Here is a 10,947-nt window from a genome sequence, read left to right as displayed (position 1 = left end):
TCATGTCACACCTTTTTATTTTATCGAAAACAATCTATTTTCTTTTTTTTGTAAAGATGCAAAATAGTTGGAGATGATACTGGAATGACCTCTACCGTATTCCAATCAATATCGGCATGTCATTGTTAAACAGGGTAATTTTTTAATTTAACTTAATGTAAGTGTTATTCAATAAAATTGAATGTAAATTATTATATGTAAATTTGATATTTTAACTATTAAAAAATAGCAGTAACAAATAAAAATGCATCATATAATTTTATGCTTTATCTCAACAGTAACAAATAAAAATGCATCATATAATTCTATGTTTTATCTGGTTGGTGGTGCACAACCATGTGTTGACTGGGGACAATATTTCAAAATGGGTTTCCAGGGCCTTAATAGGTGTGCTATGTATCTTACACAGGCCAAAAACATACAACACTTGTTTTTACATTGTCCATTTGCACCTTCGGTTTGGCACACTGTATTTCATTCTCTTCAAATTCAAGTTGCCTGGGGTTGGCCTGATATTGTTACGTGCCTTCATTAGTGGATCTTGGGCAATAATCAACACTAGACTCCGTATTTTTTTTTGTTCTCTAGGGCATCTAGTGAGCTAGAATTACCCTCATTTTCGCGCAGATTCAGGTAAATATTTATAGGACTAGCAGCAAGATATATGCATTCCACCGGGAATTCTATTCTTCCTCCCCTAGGTGCGCTAAACATTCCCATTCTCCGAAAAATATATGGTCCACCTCCTTACTCTTTGGGGAGTCATTCACTGTGCAAAATGTCTTGGCATTAGAGATTTGGTCATATTTGAATACTCTAAAAATACCATCGAATGGGTGAATAGAAATTGCAATCTAGAATCTCCAACTAGAAGTAGAGAGTTTGTGATCTCATTAATGTCTTCAATTCCCATCTATTTCTCACATCTACACGAATCAGAATGCCGAGGTTGATACACTTTCCAGGTCTGGTTCTAGTGTTGCTCCTGGCCAAATTCACTTTCAATCCTTTGTATATGCCGTACCTCTGAAATTTGGATACATTAACATCTGAGCACTTCTTCTGATCATTCCAACTTTTGAGACTTTTCTTATGACTCTCCCTTTTTTTTTTAGAACTTCTTCCAATTTTCCGGAATAGCATTGACTACTCTATCTATGGGAACATCTGTATGATATATCATGTCAAACCTTTTCATTTTATCGAAAACACTCTATTTTCTTTTTCTTTTGCAAAGATACAAAATAGTTGGAGATGATACTGGAATGACCTCTACTCCTGTATTCCAATCTATATCGGCATGTCATTGTTAAACATTGTAATTTCTTAATTTAACTTAATGAAAGTGTTTTTCGGTTAAAAAAAAAAAAAAATATTAATCCCAAAAATGGGCATAGCAAAAGGCTCATCAACACGTGCTTGTCGACCTAGTGAGTCTGTTCCACTATTTCATTTCAATTTAAATGGAGTTTTTCTTTCACTCAATTTAAATTTGGACAACTTTTGGTGAAGATATATGTTTGTCTCTGCCCATTTTTGAGTGAATGGTTTGTATTACATTTAATTTATGTTTCTAAATTTTTATTACTAGCATTTGTACCTAATGTTGCAAAGGAAACGCCGTAAGGCATAGTGTGTGGAAGAATATTGAAACGTGAATAGGCTTTTGCGTGTTTTTTTGAAAGCAAGGGTTGATGAATTCGAGTTTTAATTTGAGGGAGCGATGCCTAAAACCGTTGAAATGGAATGCAAGTAGCCATAAATATGCATTGAACCTGTTTAGAGACCTTTGTTTGTAGTTGGTAAAAATTGTGGAGTTAAAGGTGAAGATAAATGAATGAATCCATGCGAACAACAACCGGGCAACCATATTGATTTGGAAAGGGCTATTTAAGAAATCATTATTGAAATGGGAAATTAAATTAATATGCGAACAACAACCGGGCAACCATATTGATTAATTCAAATGGAAAATTAAATTAATATGAAGATATATTGAAAACATGTATTATAATCATTAAAGTCAATTGATTTTGTAAACAAAATATGTTAAAACCCATTGACAATGAAATGGTTGTGAGGACATAAACTATCAAAATGGTATTGATCTTGAAACATCCCTTTTTAAGTTTGAAATGGGAAACACAAATAGTTGTGAGGACATAAACTATCAAAATGGTATTTGATGTTGAAACATCCTTTTTTAAGTGTGAAATGGAAAATACAAATAGTGTATTGTAACATCCTTTTTAAAGTTTGAAATGGAAAATACAAATAGTGTGTTGTAACATCCTTTTTAAAGTTTGAAATGGAAAACACAAATAGTTGTGAGGAAACAAACCATGAAAACGGTATTTGATCTTGAAACATCCTTTTTCAAGTTTGAAATGGAAAATACAAACAGTGAATTGTAACAAAAGAGGTTCGAGAAGGAATATAATAGTATAAAGAACATTCTGCTTGTCATTCCATATTTGAAGTTGTACAAAAACATGGTGGAGGTAGCGAAGACCTGAAGAAGCAGTAATGGACCTGCAAAATGTATATTTTGTTAGAATTAGTAATATGTAAATCAGCTGCAGAAATTTATTAGTAATACTTTGCAGGTGAGTTGTGTTAAAATGAATCTGGAATGAATGGTAATGAAGTTACCTTTGGTATGGGGATTCATATATTGTTAGTGGAAGATGCATGGTGAATAACAGCATATTGAACACCATTGGAGGTTAATGGACAGCTGGAGATGTAGTTTTTTTGCTTGCCAATCTACATGTAGTTGTGCAGATATGTTATTTCTGAGCCCATGTGGCCTATTGCAAAAGAAAGAAAAGGTTAGAATGAGATGTACAGATAATATAAAGACATTCTAATATTTGCTTATTTACTAATATTGATTAAAGTTGGTTGTTGTTGAAAGATATGAAAAGTATGTTATGAAATAGAATGAGGTAAATAAATGGAGGAAACCTTTTGTTGATGTCAAAGTATGGGTTGGAGCAGATTATCTGGAGGCGGCATTGAACTGAGAATTTCTTCTGCGTGTTTTCTGCGAGCAATGTTTTTGTTGTCCTTCATTTTACTGTAACGATCGAAACTGAATGCGGGGTTAATCCGGAGATCTTGTAGAGAAGGCACTCTTGAAATAGCTGTGGGGTTTCTTTCATCCCAAGGAGGCCCAATGTACTTGGGAAAATCTACGACAACAAATGTTGGAATTTGTGGTGGTGCAGTTGATTCTTTGTAAAAGATGGTTACAATTTTTCCAAGGGAACCATTAACAAGACCGGCTGAAACCCAAAGGTTGGAAGTCAACATAACCTTTTCGCCATTGCATAGCAATACAATTCACTCAAGTTGCTCGTCTTCAGAGGAAACACTGGAATATGTGTTGTCATCTTCAACAATGGATCGTGCGATAGGAGTGTTTAGAGATTTCATCATTTGCTTATTATTGACCATTGTTTGAGCATTTGTTGGAAAGAGATGCATCGAATTATGGAATGAACATATTTCTTCTTCTGATAAAAAGGAATCTGTGCGCGACATGAGTACGTCGTAGTCGTCGATTGTTGGATTTGCATCTCTAATGTTCTGGATAATGTTCCTGAAAGTAACCTGTGCAATGTCATCGCCTTGTTGACGAAATATTGTGTCTAATGTGACATGACTGTGTTGAAGGTGTTCCACAGTGCGCTTCCGTGGCTCGTCCCTGCATATAGAGGTATGTCTTTGACGGGTGGTAGCTAACTGAGATCACTAACCAATATTATGGAACAACCACCGAAAGGAGTGTTTCTTTGGTGGGGAAATGCCTCGCGAAGACGTTCATAAATATGGCTGAGAAGCTTTGGCCCAATGAAGCTCATTTCATCGATTAGTATGTATCTTATATGCCTGAGTTCTTCTTGGAATTTTGCAAGAGCATTACCTTCTAATGGCATAAGATCCTTTATAGGAAGGTGCAAAGCAGAATGGATTGTCGATGCTTGTATGTTGAAGGCAGCAACCCATGTAGGGGCGAGGAGCATGATCGGTGAAGGTTCCAGGCTTGCAAGGCCTATGGGCATATCTTTGATGCAATTAATAAGGAGGGATTTTCCCGTACCAGCAGTGCCTTGTATTATCATTCTGAGAGCAGGTAAATAATCCTTCCTAGCAAAATGATTAAAAATAATATTTAGAGCTTTTCTTTGCATTGGAGATAATGTAGTAAGGGTCGGCAGGGTATGTTGATGTGTTTGAAGAATGCGGTGGATGGAGCGACTATTCTCAATGAATTGTATTGCATTATTTTGTAGATCCAATGTGATAGTGGTATGATTCCAGTTATGGGTGTCACCAAAGCCACGAAGACCAAGCATGTCAAGGTCGTTTATGAGAAGCTCGTTTGTAGGGTGTAATTGGGAAAGTAATTCCCATTCATTTATTTCCATGGTGTCTGTTGGATTGGCTTGATTTATAGTTGAGGTATCATTTGTGACAGATTCAATATCAAATAATGTGCGGTGTTGATGCTAAGGATTGTAAAATGGACGAAATGTTTGCCAATTTGCGATGAATTCTGCAGCAGAATCTCCTATATCTTGTACGATATGGTGAAAAGGTTTGTATAGCATAAGTTCAACCCTGCAAAAGTCATCGTAGCAAGGTTCTGTTGTGGATGGTATGGAGGAGTAACGTGGTATGACCCGAACAATTGCTTTTGTAGGCCTTTGTTTCCATTTCTTTGTTTTCCGATGAGGGCCATATGACCAGGATCTTGCCAATTCTATTAGTGATGTGGAACCTAGGGTAGAAGGGTATTGGATATATGTATCTATGAAGTGCGGGGATGTAGTGGAGGTGATGTTCGTTTGTGGAAGGCGCATAAGAATTTTTTGGTTTACATTTAAAGAAATGAATGGCCAACTACATAATGTTAATGGTAATTTTTGCAGCATATGGCAGGTTTCTTGTGCTCCAATGTCACGATCAACAAGGGTTTCTGCAAGAAATTTTCGAAATGCGGATGTTGCTGGGTCAGCAATGGGTGAAGCCATTACAATTCTACGTAGCATGTGGTGGAAGCTTTCAGATTTTTTTTTCTGCTTTGGATGCATATTTGGCGATATATTTTTGTACAGCGTGTATGGAGAGTACAGGTTGGCAGTCAACATTTGCACGCCAAATAGATAGGATGGTAGGGTTATGGCTATTGAGTCGATCGTCATTGCGAGCAGGGGTGTATGTTTTTTGGCCATTGGAATCAATGAATAAGGCCGATTTTGGACGTAATTCCCACGGTGCTTTATAACGACATTGGAGTGAGGATCCAGTTTTTCTTAGGCACGTGCTTTCTGAGCCTTTTGTGTGACGTTCAACACAATTGTCGAGCTATTCATAGTTACTGAAAGGATTGGTTCTGAAGATTTGCGGTGTGGACAATAGGCAAGGCTCTTCGGGATTTGTCCAAGCATTTGGTTGGTTTGAAGTCGAAGGAGCACGAGGGTTCCAAGCGGAAATATATTTGTCGAAGAACTACCTTGTAATATCGACTGCTTCTGTGTCTTCCCAGTTGAGATTCTCCATATCAGGTGCATTTTCTATCCAAAGGAAACCATGGATGTGCGCAGATCCCCTATGTTTCCATTCATGCCTAACAAGTATGCGTTTTTGTAAGATAATTTTGCAATAGGTGAGGAATGTTGTTTAGAGTTCTTGGAGGAAAAAAAATGCGGTAGAATGCGTACCTGTACCAGTAATCTTTTGTATTCAAGTGTTTCTCTAAGATAATCTCACGAAATGCTGTGAATCTATGGTGCATATATAGTGATGTTAAATGTGGGTTAGAGATAATGTTATCATTTCTCCACTTTTGCTGTTTTGCAATATCAGTAGGAAGACATTCGGGCATGACTGCATGAAGATCAGGCCATTTTGTATCAGTTGCACTTAATGTGAAGAAGAATGTCGGGCAACCAAGTTGAGATATCATGTCCATTAGTTCGTTTTTAGCTTTGTGCCAAAATGACCTTGTTCCACGTAAAGAGCTACCGAATCGCATGACTTGCTCTGCCAATTGCTCATCTGGAAATTGTTCTAATCGAATGTTCAGATCTTGAATAGATATTGGAAAGTTATCTGTGATGTTTTTTTTCACAAAAATCGACGTTGTTGCTTGACTGCGATGCCGCTTCATGAGATTATATATGTAATAACGAAAGCGTGGGTGGCTTCAAAATCTATTATCGTAGTAACGTATGAGATGAAGTGCATATTCATGTAACTGCACTGCTTTCATTCTTGGCTGATTTGGCATTGCAGCGCCTATCGGGAAAAGGGCGGGAAAAGCCATAGAGAGTAGACCTTCTGTGTTGTATTCATTGAATGGCAATAAACCAATTGTTGGCCACTCAATTGTAGTATCAGATTGGTGGTTCTAAGCATGCAAATAATGGCGGATTTCTTGGATTTCTGTATTTGTATTAGGTATGATGGGTACGAATGATGATGTTTGGCCAGCGGATGGGTCTATGAAATCTTCGGTGAGCTCATGGGGAGGTTCAAGTGGAAGGCGGACAGTGGTTTCTGTAGTATTGAAATGGTGAAGGGAGGAGGAGACATCGGTGGGGATTGCTGGTAAGGATTCCAGTGCGTTGGAATCAATACGAACATTCTTATAGTATGGGTCATTAGCCAATTTGTATTCCAATGCAGCGAGAACGCGATGTCTACTGACAATGAAATCATAAGCCTTATGGTCATTACTATGACGCGTGACAATTAGGATGTCCAAGTGCTCAACACGTCGTGGCAACATGTTTGTGATTTTTGTAATGTCTTGAGGAAAACAAATTGTGTGGCCACTGTATTTATACTGGCCACCACGTGCATGTGTTACCTGCAGTATAGGGTTAACCCTAGCAATGAGCATTTCTTCTATTTGTGAAAGAGACGTAAGGGTAGCTGGTTGACGGCCAGGGTCCATGTTGTTTGATAATGAGAAGCGATGACCCTTTGTTTTAGAGACGCATCTAGAGCAGCAACACATGTGGTTGGAATTGCAGATATGTATTCCATGATATGGTTCAAGACAAATGAAGCATGGGAATTTAGGTGGAAGTTTATCAAGCTTTGAACAGAAATCTCGATGTTCTTGATTAGTATAAACGTTGTTGAAAGCATGTGCGAAGGAGGGGTTAGGGAAATGAGGCATGGATGTATTTGTTTGAGAGGTTTGCTGAGAAGATAAAGAGTCTGATAATTGCAAGGGAGGATTGTTTTCAGGGTGGGCCATTTCAGACGAGGAAGGTTGGTCACCCTTTTGTTTTTTGTGTTTTTGACATTCTATGATGTTTTTTTTTGCTTGGTAAAGCTCACGGCGCCGTGCATTTATTCGTTCTTTATTTGTTGCATAGTATCTTCGAGCACGTTCATTATTAGAAGAAGAAGCCATTCGCAAAATTTATGGTACCTATAAGCAAGGGAAGGGAAAAGAAGAATGTTATTTGGAGACAACAACCATGTTATTGTATGAAAGCGAAAGAAGGGTAAAAAATGCAAGCGAAAGCGAAAGAAGGGGAAAAAAGCTAAGTTCTGAATAGTGCCATGGGAATTTTTTTATTTGAGAAATGTTTTTGAAAGAACGTATTAGTATTTTTTCTGCATACATGTAGGTAGTTTCATGTGTAAAGCTGATAAAAGGAAAAAAAAAATGTGATTTTGTCTACTCACATAATGCTAGATACAATGGAGAACGAATATTTATTTCAATGGTATATAAGAAAATTTCATAAGAAGACATGCAACAATATATCTTGTAAAGTTGTATTTATAAAATTGGACAATTGGAATTGCCAAAAAGCAAGGAATACATTTTGCAATATTTATCTACAATGTCGAGATGCTCTAAATTTCTTGAAGGATGTTGTTGTATTCTGTCATGAAATGCAGTTTTTCTTCTTTTATGATAACGCATTTCAATCGTAGGACTTCTTTAAAAGTTTCTGTCTTCACCGATAGTGTGAAGATATGATCTATCCATAGAGCTCTAGAGACAATTTCCTTGATCAGTTCTGGATCTGAAGATAATAGGTAGAAGTCTTTGGCATTATTTCCAAGAATTGTAGAGCACACGTCTTCGAAAGCAACAGTTGAAGCCAATTCACCAGTGTGATCTTCTATGTCGATTTCAGTAAGTATCTGTAATCACAGTCGCTTACTTCAGCGTTGCATTTTGGACAAAAACACATCCCTGTATTTTGTGGAATAAGTTTTTTCATGCATTTTTTCCCACCAACAATCAACGGGCAAGAAATGTAGTAAAAACTATCCATACCAATTTTTGTTACTGTGCCCTTTAATTGGAAAAATGTTGGTTTCTCTAAGGAATCCATACTGTAAATGTCAGCAATTGTTATTTTTTTTTGTTGGTGGCCAAAAGAAGATCTTGTTGTCAAAGATGTAGAAGCTGCAGTCGAACCTTCTTTTTTAAACCACAACTTTAGCACATGGACCTCTTCAATGTCAGGATCTACAAGAACAATGGATCTCGTTGTAGTGCCGATATTTTTTCCATTAAATTCTCCAACACGTGCAGATTTGATTGCAATGATGGGGTTATTTCCTGTAGCACATAGGGAGGAGATTTCCTGTGACATGGCATTAAAATTATCTCCCCAAAATATTGCATCTATGCTATACCCTAACATGTCTCGAAGCTGTACTGTTTGTTTATTGACTTCAGAGCCGTCTTTTCTATTTATAGTGCATACACTGGAAATGTCTGTGACAACACCAAGAATATCAACAATGGATTTGACGTTTGTTGTTCTGATATCATCAATTGATTTTATATTGAATCACACTGTTGGATTATGTTTTTTTTCGTTGGCAACATGTGCTATGGTAGATGTTGCATTCAACAAAATTTCCCAGTCATTGCTCAAGTGGTTGTATTTCTTATTAGCCATTTTTACATTCCCTTTAGAGACAATGTAAACATTTCCATTTTGGATTTTGTCGAAAAAATAATCTGCGACATTGTTGAAACATGTAATATGTATTTCTCCACCCTCAGTATCGAACAGGTCAAAACCAAACACTTTACCAGGTCCGTATTGATTTTGAAACTGTCGAAGAGTTGTTTTCCTTTGGACGTATCCTTTTATGCACCAATTTGAGTGGTAAGGGTTTAACGATTTGATGGGAATTTGAACTAGTAGAACGGACGGAGTTGGAGTAGTTGGAAGAGGGCAGTGTCTTTTTGATGGAGGATGTGGATCCGATGAGGATGGAGTGTTTTCATCAGATGTGATGGGCATACTCATAGTTTTTGGATTGCCAATTAAGGGTGCAAATGAAGTAGATATTTCAAAGTCTATTAGCTTTATAGACCTACATGACAAATGAGAGTCAAGGGAATAACTGTTAGAAGCGGTTGTGTTATAAATAAAAAATGTTAAAATTGAAATAAGAAATTTATAACAAACTTACGTTGAAGGACCAATAGCTGAGGTAGTCCAACTTTTAACATTTATAATAGAACCCTTTTGTAGCAAGCCTGTTGCTACGAGATCATTGAAATCTTTTGGAAGCATGATGTGTTTCTTATGTGTTCCATCTGAAATTGCAGTACGATATTGCGGAGTTGAATTTTGCATTGATTGTATTGGCTCAAGTTCAACAATTGGTAGGTATGGTTGAATATGAGTTGATCCAGATAACATTGAGGAAATTGCATTTTCAGTAAGGTTTGTTGTCATTTTCTGGTACAAAACAAAACACAAAAATGTTGTTTTCTTCGCGTAAGATGTTTAAAATTCATTACATTCCTACAACATTACTTGAGAAAATATGAATTAAAGGGCAAAGGGAAAGAAGCATGTTCAGTTTTTTTCTAAATGAGTGGGCATCTAAGCTTGTAAACATAATGAAGAAAGATATTTATTAAAACAACTTTTAAATGATCATTTTTTTTAAGCATACTTCCACGAAGCGCAAAGGAAGGAGAGGGAGAAACAAACGAAATAGAAAGTTTGGGGGTAACTCTAGTATCATCTGGTTGCTGATTTGATTGCCCAAGAATCATGGTGTTTTGAACGACAAAGGTCGAGAAAATCCATACCAGAAGGCGAAGTGTAAGCCTGGAAGGGACAATGTAGCCATATGAGGTACACCAACATCTCCCCTAGAGGAAAAGGGAGTAGGTTTCCCCCAAGGGGAAATCCTTGATTGGTGGACTCCATTTTGTCAAACTGAGACCAACGAGGGAGCAGTGATGTTATTCCGATTTGAATAAATTTTATGACACTTTGACACAACTTGCTTTTTCAATTTTTAAGAGCCGAGAAAAAGCTAAAGATGATTCTAGTCGCCTTCGATTTGGGTAACTCTAGTATCATCTGGTTGCTGAGTTGATTGTTCAAGAATCACGGTGTTTTGAATGGCAGAGGTCGAGAAAAAGCATATTGGCAGGCCAATTGCAAGCCCTGGAAGGGACAATGTAGCCATATGAGGTGCACCAACATCTCCCCTAGAGGAAAAGGGAGCATGATTCCTCCAAAGGGGAAATCCTTGATTGGTGGACTCCATTTTCTCACCCTAAGACCAACTAGGGAACAGTGAGGTTATTCCGATTTAAATAAATTTTATGACACTTTGACACAATTTGCTTTTTCAATTTTTAAGAGTCGAGAAACAGCTAAAGATGACTCTAGTCGCCTTCGATTTTTAACGAGCCTGAAGTGACAAGTGCTCAGATGGTCCTTTTCTTTTAAGGAGTCCGAAAATGAATGAAAGTGACTACTCTGGATATCTAGACAAGGGGATTACCAAACCAATCGCAAAACTGCACAATACTTTTTATGGTACGACAGTCAATCCTCCCGAATGCTGTGTTTAGTGCATTGCAATTGATAGGGCGGCAGACACGGCTTCCTAAGGATAAAGGATATAGCCAACTGTGGT

The sequence above is a fragment of the Pinus tabuliformis genome, chromosome 5_1 (assembly GCF_031772625.1).
Source record: "Pinus tabuliformis cultivar Carrire ecotype Pingquan chromosome 5_1, CPIR1, whole genome shotgun sequence".
NCBI lineage: Eukaryota > Viridiplantae > Streptophyta > Pinopsida > Pinales > Pinaceae > Pinus > Pinus tabuliformis.
Note: the sequence above shows the minus strand (reverse complement) of the source record.